Genomic DNA, 18,820 nt, shown 5'->3' with positions numbered 1-18,820 from the left:
TATATATCGTGATAAATATTTTTGGCCATATCGCCCTGCTCTACTCCTCAGCTTTTTTCACTGATTTGTTACAGTCTGATGACCAAGGCAGAAAATAAGCTCATTGCTCAATAAACAATGCACAGGCAAAGCAAGGGTATCCTTTTAGTTAATATAAAATGATGAAGAACCTTTACACATGGCAGCCAAGATATCAACTTTTTCAAGTTCTGTGATTGTGGCCAATATCATTTTTGCTTATTTTCCCCCATGAAAAGTATCTAAAAATGTTTTTTATGAGGTGTCTAAGTCACTACTCTCTTTCTGTTTGACCTTATACCATCAGTAAAACTTTTTATGTCAAATACCCTAATGGTTTTCAAGGGCAGTTCTACAGTGAGGTAAATTGTCGGTCCAAACAACAATAACTAACTTCCCGCTGTTTTCACAACACCAGCATTCACTGCCTTTTTCACATAGCATATACGTATATTTATATTAGTCGAATACTGTAAGTTACTATACATGCCTTACCCTCTCCACCAGCCTCTCCTCGCTTCACAGTGTGAAAACCTTTTCAGTTTGTTTTGATTGTTGCCTTCACATTCATGTTTAAGTGCCTGTGTGAAGGTGTAACATGCAAGACATCCCAGACGGCAGCTAGAGTTGTTTTTTTGTGTGTTTTTTCCTTTCGAATATCATACCTAGAGGTCTCCAGTTCAACCTTTGGTGATGAGTCTTTGATGAAAAATAGAGGAGTTAGCAGTCAATGATACATCCTGCCTGCAGTTCTGAGGAAAACTCTGTCAGCTCATGAATACTTCAAACTAAATCATCCCTATAGACATTTTAAAGAACAACATTTGTAGAGCTGTCATTTCAGTGACTGCTTTATTACTGTTGTTTTTAAAGAAACTACATTTTCATGTTTGTATACGTAATTTTGTTCAATACATTATAGTAATGCTGTTTACATTTTGTGTACTTCCACCCATTTATCACCTATATGAGTATTTTTTTCTAGTTTATTTCATACTCGCTGTCTGCATGTATTTATATGGCCTGCTCTCGCCTTTGTATTCTATTTCTTCGCTCTGTCTTGTTACTGTTTGTGGCTCCATTGACCCCGTTCCAGGGCGATCATTAAAGTTTCATCTTATCTTACATCTAAAGGCCAAGAAGGATAGAAGAAAAAAGCCATCTGAACTGAGAAATGATGGTGGATATCAGAAGTGTTAATCACAGTCTACATCTCCTGTTGTCCCTGTGTGCACCATCTGACACGGCAGGCGAGCTTAAGCCAGTCTCCATTTATATTGAAAACTTGATGGAACAGTGAAATCAGGGCACAGTGATGGAAATTCTGGCCTCTATGTGAGAGATGTCTTCTTCTGTCTATTTTAGTTGACTTCTAGTTAGGTAGAAGTTTTAAGAATTTGACCCTTTATTGCTCTGTCCTTAAACCTACAGTACAGAACAGAGAAAAAAATCTGACCTTAGCCATCAGTAAAACTCTGCCTTCATGTTTTATTTCATATAAATTAATAGCTTTCGAGACCTGAAAACATCTGGTAAACTACTATGTTTTTCTTGTCCAAATACTTCTCACTCACCAATTGATCCTAGACGAAAAGGTTTGATCTTTTTTGTCTTATCAAACAAAAACGTGCACAATTCTTATTTATAAAGTTTTACTTCAAAGAATGCCCAATTTCCTCTTCTCCCTTGGTACATTTAAATATAGTACTTACAATGTCAGGTCACAGGACATTTTAGCACAAGCTGCACCTCTTAATAATGCTTAGCCAAACTAGGTTAAAAAAAACTGCTTTATACAAATAAAATGAACTGAATGAAAAATAGAAACTACATTCTCTCTTTTTTAATCCGAATATTTTAAAGGTTATATTTGCAATATACCTGCAGTATGTATTTGTGTTTTGTTTTATGTCTGTCTAGTCTCAGATTGTATGTTTTCTGTTCACAAAGCAATCCCCATCTCAATGAGATTTCATTTTTAAATAAAGAATTTTAAATGTAATAATAATTTGCCAAAGGCCAATAAACTGAATGCCATTTCAGCCCCTTTTAACATGCACTCTTTTTCATTTCCCTATTAAAATATGAACTGAATATGACTATTTTAATAGAACAATCTCATGTCTTTGCCCCTTCAGTTGCTCACCTCACTAAAAGATATGACTGTTTTGGAAAATGTCCTAAACAGTGAAAACATAAGGGGGAAAAAACTGCTAACGGTGAAGGAGAGGAAGCCTCTAAGACATTAAAATGGGATCCAAACACAGACTCACAGTTTATAAACTATATTTTGATAATTATGTGATATGATTAAAAAGTGGTGGGTGTGTCCCCATAGACCATAATTACCCAAATATTAAGGTAACTATCAAAAAATAGTCAACTGACTAACCTGCATTAGGTTCCATTCATTGTAGGGTCAAATCTCACACATAAAGTGGCCGATGTCTGAATCACTAACAAACTGGGGAAGCAGCATGTTTCACACTGCCCCTGCCAGTCTAATAGCAGCAGTAGCTCCTCCAAGTTTCATGAAATTAGGTGGTATTATCAATATTAGTTTAGTTTAATCATTTTTAAGACTTGATTGACTAATAGCATATTTTTATTTTTTTTGGGGGGTCAAGAGATTTAAGAGATCCTTCATCTGATGTTTCATTTAGGACCTTTAATTTTACACGTTACCAACAAGTTTAATAAAATTCAGCTTGAAAGTTTTTATGTTATCCTGCTTGAGTCAGATAAAATGAAAAGATGACATTGAAATCTTACTAATCTCTCGGTTCTGACTTTCCCTGAACTGAAACATTATGAGTTCTTCCTTTAAACATATGGCTTGTTTTGATCTTTTAAACATCATACATTTTTTCTTATCACATTCACAATTTCTGCTGTGTTGCTAGGCAACTTCTCCCTAATTAAGAGCGGGTTTAAAAGGCGCAGCCATGAGTTTGAGCTTGGGCAAGTTTTTAAACTAAGAAAAAGACATTTTATTGACTGTTGTCAGTTTGTAGTGAAAATAAGGCGCTCTCGTTAAAATTTCTTTAGTCCTGTTATTCTTTGTAAACATAAACTTATTTTTGCTCGTGTTTTTTGGCTTTTTGGCTTTAAGACTTAAAGGTCTGTATCTGAGGCTTAGCTGTTGCTGCCTTGACCAACAGTAAAATAATACAACATACATATGACATTAAACAGCAAACATCGCATTTTCTCTCCCACGCTGCTTTGTACAAATCACATAGATTTGTTTAACATAAACATTTCATCTTTAGTTAAGAGTGGAAAATCCTGAAAAACAGGTAACAGTAAATGTAAAGATACATAATGAACTGAACAATGCTTTAATGCCGATTAATAACATCAAACGCAAACACTGCTTCTTATGGAAATAACAGCAGTGAACACTTTCAGTTAAAACATTACTTAGACAGCTCTGAGAAACTGGGAACCACAGAGAAACAAAATTATGCAGTTTTCATCAATGTGACATGCAGAGGTCTTAAACACCACTGGGTGATCTGTGTCAGTCTTTTTCCTAATTGATATTTTAATATTTCACAGGTGAACCACATCCTGTACCATGGAGCCTGTACTATGAAGCAACATCAACTTACCCTGTGTCCTGTTATCTGTCTTCACTATACTTAATAAGAGCAATCACACTGAGTGGTGTCACAACGTTCTTTATCAACTCAGTAAGTCCTATTTTTTTTTCCATGTATCCGTTAAGGGTTCTCGGGCTAGGCCAGAACTGCATGATGCCCAGCATCTGGACTAAGGATGAAAATTGTGGCCCAGCTGACAGGAGCCACCCAACCAAGAGCATTTGAGGAGACGCTTGCAGATGTGAATACTGCTCTATGCAACATCCCAACTGCCAGTTTCACTCACTGAAACCAATGAGCTCATATATGCTACTGCAACAGAGGAAAACCCCCATGGGGAAGAATGCTGGAGGCTAACTCAGGTGCAGAAATACGTCATAAGAAACAGGTCCTAAATGGAATAGAGGTACAACGAGATGTCCATAACTGAGGCTCAAGAAACTGCTAAGCAAAGACTCAGAGCTCTGGCTACTGGGCTAAAGAGAAATATCAGAGAGGCAGAAGCCAAGGCAATAAATGTGTTCTCTGAATAAAAGCAGAAGGAGATAGCTGAAACTTGGGAAAGCTGGAAAAACATCTGGGAGAGTGAGATGAAGAGCATGAACCAGTCAACATCACAAAGGCAGACATCTGACCAGTCTCTGGAATGAAGAGATGAACAGCACCATCACCCAACATGACCTACATCTACTGTACCTATTTTTGTCTTTTTTGGATTTAACATGAACTGGTGTTTGCTCTAATCATAATTTCCCTAAGGGTACCTCCCCAAGGCATTAATAAAGTTTGATTCTATTCTTCTATTCTATTCCTAAAGGAATAACAATTGTAATCATGATGGATCTTTCCAACCGCAATTACCTCTCTCACCACAACATGAACCACCTGAGCAGGAACATAAGACAATACAACATCAGAGGTCTGTGTAACAAGAGTGCAGTCCTAGGAACAGTTAAGATATTGTGCAGAACCCTCAGAGTCCACGGCCCCTAATCGAGGTCGAGTTTAAGGAGCACACATGCCACCTCCAGGGAGTGGGACTTTTTTGTATATATATGAGCAGTACAAATCCAAGTTTTAAAAATCCCCTCCACTACATGGATGAATTGTACAATTTAAAAAGTATATTTTAAAAAGTATTTAAAAAGTATTGAAATATTGAAAAGTAGTATTAAAAAAGTATAACACTAATCCATTTATTTAATGAATTCTTTGGCTGTATTGTTAAGACAGTAGCGTTATTCTTGTGACTGCAAAACTCTTGTTCACAGTGGAGGAGATTAAAGAACAGGAAAACAGAATTTGAACTGAGGAGGCTCTGGTCAGCAAGGACATGGCTTTGCTGTTGTAGAATTACTATATGAAAGAAATGCGCCCTGCGACAGACTGGCGACCGGCTGCGACCGACAGCTGGGATAGGCAGAAGAGAATGGATGGATGGATGTCACTCATGCTCAGCTATATGCCCTCTTACTATCCACAAACTGGGATCTTTGATAGACTGTAACACTAATTTCCAGAGAAGTGTTTGATCACTAATCAGTGGTTTCTTAGATCTTGAATGGATCTCAAACGTAATCTACCCCGAAGCAGAAAAAAAGCTACATTGATGTTGTTTCTGTGAACGGCCATAGTGATCAGTTACAGCAGTGGTGGTGGGTAACACCGTGTTCAGATATTTAACGTCACAAGGCACTGTAATTGTATCTACATTTCCCATATCTCTGTGTGGCTAATCTAGGCTTTCGACACATTACAACACTATTGCATGTATACAAATGTTGATTGCTGGAGTGTGTAATTGTGATGACCTGACTCTGTCCAGATACCAATTGAGGCTGAATTAAAAGACATCATCATCCATTGTCTCAGGGGTACCTTTCGATGCGTAGCCCGGGTCATCAAAATGTCCCTGCCTGTAAATTTCTCAATCCTTAGTATCAGCACTACAAGTCTTAATGAAACACCTGCTATCATGACATAATAACACCATCTGGGTATTATAGAAACAGTGAGAATTGGAGATGAAAAACAACAGATGATATTTAGGAAATTGAGAATACAGTGTAAAGAGAGACATACGAATGAGAAGCTTTGTAATTAAACAAGAGACTACAAATAATTCCTGAGCATGCACAACAGAAAATCTTTATTCATGCCATTCCCATTCCTGCCAAAATCTTTAGCCTTGGATATATGTGTGTATTTCTCAAACAGTGTGTGTGCTGGATTTATATCCACAGTTGCTCCCTCCACTGTGAGACCTGATCCTGTCCATACGAGAAGCTATTGGACTGGTTGTACTGAGAGATATTGAGTGTCTGCTGCTCTTCTCACTTACTCATCAGAATGAACTGTGATTTCACTTCTATGTGACTGTGTAAAATGCAGAGGTATCTATGTCTTGCATTATCTAATCCTAAATGTTTCTTATAAGCTCTTATATAAATAATTAAAAAATGCAGTGTCTTGTTACAGTTATATATCTTTTTCTTGTCTGTTTGTCGTGCCCGCATGGCAGTAGGAAGAAACATCACTGCAAGCTGCTTTCTCATATGTATCAGCAGATACATGGCTCATAAAATTCACAACACAGGGGATGATACAAATGTGCACTGTAGCTGTGTTGACTTTAAACAGATAGCAGATCCTTCACTCGTGGCTGTAAAAGCTGACAGTGAACTACATCTTCCTGCACTAAATTATGAGTGATGTGAGTGACAAAAGTTCTCGCACTGCTGTCACGTGTCCAGTTTTCTGTTTCATAATGAATGTCATGGTTACAGGTGTGTATATATGTTTGTTTGTTCCCCGTCTCCTGCGTGGAGCCCAGGGGCTTGCTAGTAGAGATAAAACCAAAACAGGCAACTGACAAAAAATGCCCCCAAAGGCATCAACAGCACAGATATAGTGGAAACTATCCACAGAGCAAAAAACTATTTCTGCTGTTGCGTTGTGGTAATTTGACATTTTAAATACTTTTTAAATCAGACAAAATTCAATCTTCACAATTCCGATTTTTTTTTTTGAATGAATTGAACTGAACTGAATAAAAGAAAAAAAACAAGCTGTGTGTAAGCACTTGGGTGACAGTGGGGAGGAAAAACTTCATTTTGTCAATGTGCTTCATTTTCTTTTTGGGTTTTTTCTTTTTCTTTGCTTCCCCACTTTTGCTTGTTTCTCTGCTATTGGCTCCTGTCCTGTCTTATTTTGGTCCTGAGGATTTTCTAATTCAGTAATGCTGGCCTCTGTTTCTTGTTTTTTTCTTGTCTCTTGCAGAGACTGCAAAGTCTGCCGCAGTACGATCTTTTCTACGTCTCTTTCTCTGTGATGTTTGCGTTCTCCTATTTTTGCTTCTCTACGATTTCCAGGTAAGAAGCTTTGGTCTTTTCCAGCTCTTGTTTCAAGTTCTGTGTCTTCAAATCCTTTTTTCACGCAGGGCCTCAGTGGCGCAGAGTTTGGCTTCGAGCTCTGCGATCTCACAGCGGATTCTCTCTTCTTGTTCTTTGCGTTTTGCAGCTTCCTCTTCCTGATGTTTTTGAGTTTTGAGAATTGTTCGATCTCTTCATGCTGCTTCTTAGTTGTTTTCAGCTCTGTGGAGTCTGTGTGTGGAGCTTCTGCTGTTTGGGTTGAGGTCTCCAGACTCAGCTCTGCAGTGGTGTTAGCTGTCTTGCTGTATTCAACAGAAGCTTCAGTCACCTCAGGGGTGAAGTTCTCCTCAGTGTTAGACTCGGGTCTGCTCCTACGAGCCTCTCCCAGCTGTTCTTGAAGCTCTTGAATGGCTTTTTGTAAATTTCCTCTGCAGTACTTCAACTGCAGGTGAAGCCAGTGGTTCTGGGTCTTGTACTTTGTGGTTTGCAGATACCATTTTGCAGTGATTTTCATCACAGCAATCTCCTCTCTCATGTTATATGGAGGTCTGCTATCATTGGGTATAAAATGTGGATTTGGCTGATGTACTGTAGCCTAGGCCTGAATATTCTGCATGTTTATCATCTTTATTCTAAAAGCTGGCTCATTGTGTGTTCCTTCACAGATCGTTAAAAATATTTTCTATTTGCCCAGCCAAATTTGGAAAGATTCTTTGTTGTAATTATTTCCATCCTAATGAAAATAAGAGATTGTTTGAAAGTTTCAAGTTTAACACTTCCCAGTTGGGATATTTGGTTATTGTGTTGTATCAAACTGGAAGTCTGGACTGGGAAACGTTTTTATGGGCATCCACTCTGGACAAAAATGAGACTAGTCATTAAAAATTAGAAATGACTTAAAACATTTATTTACAACATCATGGACTTGTGTATTTCTGACACCGACTTCATTGGTGTGTCTAGTTTTTGTTCTTTTTTTGTCTGTCTGGTTTCTCTGTTTCTCTGTCCTCATTCTGTCTTGCTAGTCTTGTCTCCCGTTCCCTGTATTCAGTCAGTCTGAGTCTGTGTTTTCCATGTTTTCCTGTGACTGGCCTCTGTTTGTTTCCTGCTTTATTCTGATAGTCATTTGTCCTGTGTGCGTCATGTTCAGTTTTGTTTTGCCTGTCTCATCAGGTGCATAATGTTCAGAGAGGGTGGTTAAATTCCCTCGGAAGAATGATGGTCTGTGATCTTTTAAAGGAATCTTATTTATGTTTTCGACTCCATATTTTTTCTTAGGCTCTATTAGAGTACCAAATTAACCCCAGCTTCTTATACTGGGCCTTGGTGCAGCTTAGTTCATCCACTATCTAACACAAAATAGTAATGACCCCTTTAAATGGAAGGAACTTCCCTCCGTTTTAGGTAATTCAAGTGGTCTAAAGATGGGGCATTATAAATGAAAACTGATGTAAGCTGATGTTTTCTGATATACCGCCAATTTTCAGTGAATGAATTTTTGCACAGACGTATTTTGACTGTGAAAGACTGCAAAAATGTGCCTTTGCAATAATGAACTATTCCTTTGATTTTTTTCAGAAGTAGGCCTTTGTTTGTTTTATTTTAGTCTGGTCTAACTACATCAACAATATGAATTAAAATACCAGCTCTTCTTTTCATCAAGAGTCAGTCAAGCTTAAGTAACCAGCAGAAAGGTCTTCTTCACAACCATTATGATTCTCGCCATCTAATAGGTCACCCCTTGATTAAATGTAATTACAATGAGCAATGTTTCAAATATCAATTAATTAGCCTAATTAAACCAATGGAAAGATGATCGCTACGCTCTTAAAACTGACTATGGGTGCTTTAATTGGTGATTTAATGCACGCTGCAATGCAGGCCTGGTCACTGAATGGTAAAAATTACATTTCCATATTATTGCGTATTGACTGCTGTAATTCTGGTCAGAGTACAGTGCGGAGAAACAGTCTGCTCTAAAATTTGTCGCACTGTAACGTATTTCATAACCTTTTTTCATGTCAGCCTCAGCTAATTTAGTTTGTCTATGTACTTGTACAGTATATACTGAGTCTGTATAATCCCATATAACATTTTCTATGCTATAATGTATGTTGTATTACATAGTCCATAATTTCCGATTATGCACTGTGCCCCTGGCAGTAGAGAACTGTTCGAGTTTTGCATGTTAAGGCAAAAATAACTAATAATAATAATAACCATTATTGCCAGTCATTGTCCAAAGCCTGCAGCCAGAAATATTCAGGGGGTATGCCTAACTCAAACCTCTCATAAATGTGTGTGTGTGTGCATGTTTGTGTGTGTGTGTATGTACTCTAGTGCAGTCTGGCATTAGTCACATCATTGTGATCCTCTTAGGCTAAAGTTTGAGATTTTTGTACAGTACAGTACAAATTTCAATACTGATTTCAAATTAGTTTTGCAAAAGAATGTGCAAAATGTGATATCTAGATATCTTTAGATATGAAACCAGAGGGAGACAGGGAGATTTTGTTTTTTAATGTGTAATTTTGTTTGCTTCCCCAAATCCCACCCAACAGTTTATTGCAAAAAAAGGCCAAGCACAAAAAAAAAAAAACAATCTGAGAGAATGGCTGGTTGTGGTTGTACCCATTTAGTTTACCATGCTTCTGCTGTTATATTCCAGCAGCTTTTATACATGCTCCTTTCAAGGACAGACAGAAAGCAGTATTAGAAGTGAGAGGCGGTGAACAACTCTGTTGTCTGTATTGTAGCCATTGCCACAACAGTCAATCCAACCATAGCAAATGAAAAAGTATACTTAGAAATCAATGAGAGGGCAACAACACAGTCAATTACAACTTAATTGACACATCCTAGCAACTACACCTCATTTTCAGAGCATTGAGTGGGTGTAGAGTTTGTTGTTATTGTTTGTTGTTTTTTGAGTGAAAGGTGAAAAAGGACCTTCATTTAAAAGGATGTATGACCGTGAGCTGAGGAGGGAAGGGTAAACAAGCCTTTGTGCTCGCCGTTTGTGAACTTTGTTACTCTTGGCATCATCATCATGTGTTGTTCTGTCAGAATAAGATAAAAGTCCTGCAGAGAATACACCGACCCTACCAACGTTACACATACACAAAAAGCAGCCTTGAAAGAAATGTAGATTAAAATGGTTTACTTTGTCAAAATAAGTGTTACTTTGATAAATAGCACTCATTGCGAAATGAACATGCATGAAATACACACCATAAAAGAGTTCCTGAAACATATTCAATAGGAAAAATCCTTTCATTTGAAAGCAGGGCACATCATCAATCAGTCTTCAGAAGTTTTCTGATGACTCTGCGGTGGTTGGATGCATCAGCAGGGATGATGAGACAGAGTACCGGGCTGTGGTCGACTCCTTTGTCACGTGGTGTGAGCAGAATCATCTGCAGCTCAACGTGGCAAAGATCAAGGAACTGATCGTGGACTTCAGGAAGACCAGGAAACACTTGACCCCTGTTTCAATCCAGGGGGTCAGTGTTGACATTGTGGAGGACTATAAATACCTTGGAGTACACATTGACAATAAACTGGACTGGGCTAAAAACACAACAGCACTTCACAGGAAGGGCCAGAGTCGTCTCTATTTTTTGAGGCGACTGAGGTCCTTCTGTATCTGCCAGAAAATGCTGAGGATTTTCTATGAGTCTGTTGTGGCCAGTGCGATCCTCTATGCTGTTGCATGCTGGGGGAGCAGGCTGAGGGTCGCAGATGCCAACAGACTTAATAAACTAATCCGTAAGGCCAGCAATGTTGCTGGACTCCCTCAAGGTGGTGTCGGAGAGGCGGATGCTGTCCAAGATAAAGACAATGTTGGATAACACCTCCCACCCACTCCATGACATGCTGGTCAGTCACAGGAGCACGTTCAGTGAGAGACTGAGATTACCGAAAAGCACCACTGAACGACACAGGAAATCTTTCCTGCCTGTGGCCATCTCCCTGTACAACGCATCCACTTAACACACTGGTTACTGCTACAACTACACATGTTTCTTTTCCAGCTATTTATTTATGAGTGACTTATGTATGTATGTATATATATGTTTATATTGTACTATTCTTAGTTAGCGTATTGTCCGTCTTGTCTTAATGTTGGTTTATAATGGAGCACTGTAACAAAAAATAATTTCCCCCAGGGATCAATAAAGTATTCTGATTCTGATTCTGATCATATGAACATTTGACCACTTATATTTAGCCCTGTTTGGTAAGACCTACACAAATGCACCAAAGGCAGCAAAGATGTGGCAATGTGAGGGAAAAAAGTAAACCCAAGTGAACTACTGTTGATACAGATGACGTAGGTGGAATCAAAGCATTTGCAAAAAGCCAACAAGAGTCCTTGCTTACACATTAATAAAGCTGAAAACTGTATAAAAACAGCTCTTTCAAGTGTTCTCATCCAGTTGTTTTAAACAACCAACGTGTGCTTGTAAGGTTGATATGAGTTGCTATGGACAAACTAAATGAAAAGTTGTCTATATGTAGCATAGTTAGTATATAAAATATCACGAATGGCCATCTATGTCCACTGTGAATCACCATTTTTTAAAAAGAGGGGGCTTACGACACCAGGCGTCTGCCACCTACATTGCAATTTTGACCTCAATACGTCAACATGATAGGGGAGGCCTCACTCAAGGTGTCACAATGGTTTTACCCGAAACTTCTGGCGATATTAATCCAGGTCTTTTTTCACACCTTGGCTCATGAGCCAAGGTGTGAAAAAAGACGTAAGACGTAAGAGTATTAATTATGCACGTAAACACATGTGTTTACGTGCATAATTAATACTCTTACGGAACAATCCCACTGGGGTTTAAATACCTGGCACTCTTATAGAAGCATCTTGGATAAGAGGTGAAACTTCTTCACAAAACTTAAAGAAGCCCAGTAGCTTTCTGCCAAAGCTCCTCAAAAATTTAGAGGTTCTTTGTTTTGTCATTGAGCAGTTTTATTTTGATCAGTGTTAAGAGGGTAGGTTTCACTTTGCTGTATTCAATTCATGTTGTGACTTTACTGCTGTAAGTTTTTCCATTTGGGTGTTTCAAATAGATGATAATGCTTCAGAAAGGACTCATCTTAACCAAACCCTAATAACCAAACCTTATAATCTGGTGAATCTGGTGAAGGTTTGACTATATGAAAAAGTAGAACTACGGAAAAGAAAAGAGCAGCAGGTATAAGCTCATATGTCAATAAATGTAGACAGATGAGAGAACTTCCTTAGTGGCTAAAATGTCCAATTTCAGGATTTCACTCTTGTAAGGCCTTCTTAGCTGATATCATTGACTTGAATCAGGCTCATGTTGCCATCTGCTTCAGAGATGTTTTTGTCATTCATTCAGTGAGACAGCCAGCATGAGACTGAGCAGGAGTCTGATAAAGAAACTGAGAACCATGCAGACATCACTCCCCATGTCGGTCAAAATCTGAAGAGCCAACCTTATTGCACAAAGGAATGGGGTAATGAGAAATACTGTGAGAAGAGGACCTGGTTTCAACTGTCAGGCTGCCCTGCAGCTGAATGTCCATGAACCAGAGGTTGTTTTTGGTAGAGACTAAACCCTAGGGATTTCTACAAGGAGCTGACTGATCCTGCTTTGATGGAAGCTGTTTTACATGTGGTCAAGGACAGATGGGAGAAGATACTAGAGGACTAAAAAAAGGGGAAGGGAAAGTAAGAGAGAAAAGCAAGTTGAGGAGAGATAGTAAATTGAAGGCATGCACTTCCCTGAAACTGTACTTTTGTTGGCGAATTGCACATATTCGCACACATGCACAGCCATCGTTTTGTGGTGGGGTGGAACGGGAGTGGTGGTGGAGCCAAAAATTGATCCTTCCCAGAAGAAGCCAAGCAATCCAGCAGGTAATCTTACAGATAGATCTGCTGTCTGATAACCATCAAAAACAGTAAGACCACTGCTGGATAACTTCCTGTCGTCACTGATACACTGCAACACAAAGATGCAGCACAGAGTGAAATAAAATTCACTGTGTGCTGTGGCTTCACTTCGTGATGTGGGAGACTGTCCCTCATTAAAACAATCACTAAATCTATAACCATCAGCTGGAGGGTTGAGAAACAAGGAGTCACTGAAATGACCATGAGAATAAATACGAATAAGAAATATGATATCACATCAGTGTGCTTATTTTCGAAATCGACACAATCTAATCTATAGTATTTTTCAGTGAATTAACGTTCTGATCTGTAAATATCATTAATTTTCCATTAAATATGCACTTGTGACTTTAGAGGAATGTCTCTTTCATAAACTTGCATTAATAATGGATGTTGTATTTTAATGGCACAAATCCCCGGCCGTGTTGGAAGAAAGGGCATCTGGCATAAAAAAAAAGATCTATCCACCGTGGGATCAGGAAGTGTATGTAGTGTGTCCCTTGTTTTGTTTTGCTTAATAATTTCATTCTTACTAACTTAGTATCATTTGTGTAATTTATTTTAAAGCATCCTGACAGATACCGAGGTTTTGCGGATAATAATTATCCAATTATTTTGGAGTGAAGAAAATGAAAGATTTTCTTACATCTTACTTACTTTCTAACCATTATTACTTTAATCGGAACAGTTTTGAAAACATCAGCGTTCTCATGTAGATATCTGATATATATTGTACGATCTACTGTACAATATAAAGCGCCTTGAGGTGACTGCTGTTGTGATTTGGCGCTATATAAATAAAATTGAATTAAATTGAAAATTAAATATTTATTTATATATTTATACAAAGCAAATTCATTATTGTCAAATTTCATAGTGATAGAAATTCTAGAATTTTTGTTTGTATTTAATTAAATAAGATTTATGTCTTATAATTGTGTGAAGCTCTTAAATGATTTTACGCAAACTAGTGGTAGTTCCCTAAAACTAGGAAAATAAGCTGTTTTGGTCTGACAGTGGCAGTTTTTATGAAACAGAACTAGCCAATTCTGTGTTTTTCTTTTTGATTGTTGCCGACTTTTTACGGGTCTTCTTTGGAGTTTTAATGTTGCTGAGTGCACTTGGTGTGTTTACAGTGTTTCAGGGTCGATCAATACAAAACCTACTTGGTTACTCCAGCTTAACCTGCAGGAGATTGTGCTTGCAGTGTGCTTTGCTGCTACACAGGAGATAAATTCATGAAATGCAGGAATAAAATCAGCTATCATAGATGATGATCTCAAAAGGCAGTGCTTTGATTATTGAGCATAGAGGCATTTCTGTTAGCCCTTTAAATCGCAAACGATTAAAGAAAGGTGTTGTACTGCTACAGAACCTTGTTGATGTGACACAATCAGTTAAACTGCTCTACTTACTTGGTCTGTTGAGTAATGGAGACGGCAGAAGTCTTGATTGCAAACTGAGGTTTCCTGGTGTGTCTGAGTCCATTTCATAGGAACTCTGGGAGATGAAATTAGGTTAGTGCATGATTGCTCAGTTCAAAACCACCTTTATAAAACTAATAAAATGCATCTGCATAATTCTGTCCTCATGTGTACAGTAAGGCAGCACCCTAACATTGGAAGCCGCAAAGCTTCAGTCAAACATTCCAGTGTTTTGGTCAGCTGATGCAAGAAACCTAAATCTGAGGTCGTCAAAGATGGACAAGCGCTTATTGATTGAGTTGTTGCCAAAGTCTTTGCCAGGTGGCAATGTTGTTCTGGGGGAGTCTGCCAGGCGACTTCTCTTGAAAGAAGTTGTTCTTGGCCAGTAAAGAGGCCCATCCGAGAGGGCTTCATTCAGAAGCGCTCACGTATGTACTGTCAGTATATATGGCCCAAATGTTGATGACCCCTCATTCTTCAACACTTTTTACTGCACTGCCTGAACACCTAGACTGCTCACTTGTTCTTGGGGGCAACCTCAACTTTGGACTATATGAAGTACAGCTGGAACTCAGTGCAATAAGCGATCCACAAATATAGTTAAACACTGGACTTTGCGACGCATGGTGTTTTCTTCACCCTAACCATAGGGAATATACTTTCTTCTCACATGTCCATCAGTCTTTCTCACGTCTGGATTATTTCCTAGTCAGCAGCTCACTGTTGAGTGACATTTCAGACACTGAGATACAGCCTATAGCTGTCAGCGATCATGCTCCTATGGCTTTAACTGTAGTAAATAAGGAGGTCATTCCTTATTTTATCAGGTTTTATCAAGTAAAAACTGGAGATTTAAAACATTATTGCTTAAAGATAAAATGACCTGCCTGGAACATCAGCATCTGCTCAGAGAGTCAGGAATTAGAGGGAACCATTAAATCCTTAGAAGAAGCCTACATGACCACGCTGGATCAGCAAATGCTGAGCAAAAGCAAAACTAGAATTACATGAAATTATTGATAAAAGGAAATCAATTCTTAGTAGTACAAAGACTTTTTGAACCTAGTAACAAATCAGGTAGATTTCTACCTAACCAGTTAAAGATTAATAAAGAAAAAACAACTATATGTTCTGTTAAAGTCTTAACTGGAAATACAGTATATGATCCTGATAGAATAAACAACTCTTTCAGGGACTCTTACAATACTTTATATTCACCTCAGATAAACCCAAAGACAAAATTGATCAATTCTTTGATAACTTAACCCTTCTCAAATTATCAGACAGTCAAGCAAGCAAGCACTGGATTTACTGCTGACATCAGTTGAACTCCAGGAAGCCCTAAAAAATATGCCCAATTAAAAGGTTTCAGGCCCAGATGGATTTCCAGTAGATTTCTGTCAGTCAGCTTTGACCACAACTTCTGCTCCCAGATATGTTTAAAAACCTTTAAAATAACTAGAAATCCCAATCTACAATTAATACAAAAACAAAATCCTGCATAGAGTGCACTATACAGGTCAAGAGATGTTCAGGGTGGGTTTCCCTTTGCTCTTCTAGGAATGGGGGCCGCGGTTCTCCTTGTGATGGTCCTCCTGGCGCTCTCATGCTCTGGGAGGCCTCTGCATGTCTGGGGCCCGGGTCTTATCCATGCTTGCTTCAGGTCCTGGGGAGTGGATCACCACACCCACTATTAGACACATATGTGTACACACAAGTGTCCACACAGGTGTAATGCCGTAATGCTCCACTTGTGAAAGTAAATCTGTTTGACGTTTTGCCTTCAAACAACAATTCTGATTGCTACACAGCTGAACAGAACAGGAAAAAAAAGTATTTAAGTAACTGTAATACACCATATCATGTTTATTTTAAGTTATTTTTAGAATAACAGTGGTAGGAATGCCATGTACTATGAGTTCACTGGAAATATAAAATCCTGCTCCATAACTTATTTCAGTGACATTTCTCAAATCCTCCTCACCACGCAGAGTTTGTCCAAACAATAAAGAGCTATATTATCCTTCAATTCAGTTCAATTCAATTCAGTTAAATTTTATTTATACAGCGCCAAATTACAACAAGAGTCGCCTCAAGGTGCTTTATATTGTAAGGTAGACCCTACAATAACACATACAGAGAAAAAACTCAACAATCATATGATCCCTTATGAGCAAGCACTTTGGCGACAGTGGGAAGGAAAAACTCCCTTTTAACAGGAAGAAATTTCTGGCAGAACCAGGCTCAGGGAGGGGCGGGGCCATCTGCTGCGACCGGTTGGGGAGAGAGAAGGAAGACGGGAAAAAAGACAATCCTTCAACAACAAAGAGTAGGACAAAGTGAAATAGTTTATAACACTTCTCTGTGACCACAGTCAAGGCACAAAGGACACAAAGAGATTTTTTGGTGCACGTTTATTAACAGTGATAGCTTTTCAGCTGCCAGTATGCATACACAGCCAGCACAGCTCCAGCTTTGTTGCACAGCTGCAGCCCCGTCTCTGTCCTCCTCTCCTCACCAGGTCTCAGCACGCTACTGAAAAAGGGGAGGGACAGTTGTATAACCATCATCAGCTGTGTCCACCAGCCTTCCCATGGCACTGCCCCTCAACCCACTGCACCACCCTTTCCCTGCAGCTGAGCCAGAGACCACACCCCACCACATAGCTATATTGCATAAATGAGAGGCATTGATTATTTAATAATAATTAGAAGGAAAATGCATAAATTCAATTTTATGACTTCATATGTTTAGGTTTTTGCATTTATATGTTTAAGGTGATGTAAAGTTAGGCCAAAGTACTTTAATTTGAACTGAAATATATATGTACTAAATTGTTAACAAAAATGTATTGTCAAACTATCACAACAAACTGCTTTTTAACTGCTTAAAAATTAGGATTCTTGAGAAGCCCTAGTGCACAGAATGTGTTTTCAGGAAGAAAAAGTGTTCTATCAGAGCAGTTATCCTGTTCTATTGTCCACATTGCTTTTTTCACCATACTGACTGGAATCCACCAAAAACAAATTGAGCATTTTCAGACACATGGCCTGCACTGCCCTCTGAACACCCAACCTGTCAGAGCTTTGCAAAAGAGCAGCTAAACTCCAGTCACAGACCACAGCTCATGACACTGATCAAACACTGGTCTAAACTTTACAGCCTTAAAAAATAGCCTGAGATAGAGCTAAGTTAGTGTATAAATGAAGAGAGAGGGATGGGTATTTGTCTGTGTTACAGAGATGACATTTGATAATTATATTCCTGGTAAATATTTCTGCTATGAAAACGACTTCCATAGGAATCAATACGATAAGTAGCAGCCAGGTGCTGTTAATGAAATGCACTTGATTAATTGATCATCAGCAAATGTTACCACCTCTACAAAACCAGAATTTTAGGCAATTTGCACATGTGGAACAATCAGGTGTTTGTTAAGGCAGTACCATAATCTGCGTAACCATTGCGAAGCAAACACATCCCGATGAATGGGGGAGGCTGAAGCTCAGATAGTAGAGCAGGTCATCTGCTAATTGCAAGGTTGGTGGTTCGATCCCTCCAGTCTGCATGCTAAATATGCTTGCAGGATACTAACCCCCATTCTAACATGAATGTGTGTGAATGTTAGATAAATAGACAGCACTTACATAGAAAGAGCATAAATGAATGGGTGAATAAGGCAAGTTGTATAAAGTGCTTTGAGTGCTCAGAGGGAAAAAAAAAGTGCTATCTAAGAACCAGTCCATTTACCAATCCTCAGAGACTTTGGGGAAAAAAACCCAGCTGTATCTCAGATTCTACAGTTCAAGTTCAAGACAGGAGAGTTAGAAGGCTTGTTTGGTTGAGTTGCCAGCAGGAAGTTGCTTCTCTAAAAACGGAGGAGGCTCAGGTTAACAAAGTTCCCACAAAAAATGGGTGTTTGTGTTCCAATGTTGTACCTCCACCAACGCTGTGGTGGGACCTTAAGAGACCCATGCATAAATTAATGACCACAATCTTCAATTAACTCAGACCTTCCCAAAGTGTGGGGCCCACACCCTAGGGGGGGTGCAGAGCCATTGCAAGGGGGGGAGGCCCGCTGTACGAAAAGGAAAAAAAAAAAACGCTTGGACACTGCTTGCATAATGGACAGGTTTTTGACGGGGCTCCCACACAAATGCAAAGCAGGAGATGAAGCATCGCTGAATATGTTTCTAAACCAGCTTCATTCTAAGCCAAAGACTAGAAAATATAGTGAAGCATATCTGACGTTACGTGACCAACTCTGTATTCATTGTCCACACCTAACGCAAAAAAGGAGTTTTAAAAAATCTCAGTTTTCGGTGATTCGAAACGCCGTTTACATGTGGACGAAAGGTCCAAACACATAGAAACAGCTGCGTTTTCAAAAATACCCGTGTAGGTGTGGACGTAGCATAAAAGAGTTAGTAGTTTATTTTCTTTCTTACTACCTGTCATTTATTG

At 38.8% G+C, this 18,820-nt stretch overlaps 1 protein-coding gene across 7 annotated transcripts in view; it reads left to right on the top strand.

Annotated features, from left to right (window-relative positions):
- LOC102314128 (beta-1,3-galactosyltransferase 1) overlaps positions 1-18,820 on the top strand; it is a 215,748-nt gene that overhangs the window by 149,607 nt on the left and 47,321 nt on the right. For 2 of the 7 annotated variants that reach the window (XM_042213127.1, XM_005944614.3), the window contains 3 exons: positions 3,580-3,713; positions 5,867-6,016; positions 6,903-6,994. The gene's annotated coding sequence lies outside the window, so the exon portion shown is untranslated. Of the gene's footprint in view, positions 1-3,579; positions 3,714-3,748; positions 4,316-5,866; positions 6,017-6,902; positions 6,995-18,820 lie in introns of all 7 variants that reach the window. The other 5 variants (XM_005944615.3, XM_005944620.3, XM_005944616.3 and 2 more) reach the window with 4 other exon arrangements.

This window comes from Haplochromis burtoni, unplaced genomic scaffold (assembly GCF_018398535.1).
Source record: "Haplochromis burtoni strain Fernald_Lab_line unplaced genomic scaffold, NCSU_Asbu1 Contig_420, whole genome shotgun sequence".
Lineage (NCBI taxonomy): Eukaryota > Metazoa > Chordata > Actinopteri > Cichliformes > Cichlidae > Haplochromis > Haplochromis burtoni.
The sequence above is the reverse complement of the archived record's forward strand: the minus strand, read 5'-3'. Positions and strand labels throughout refer to the sequence as shown.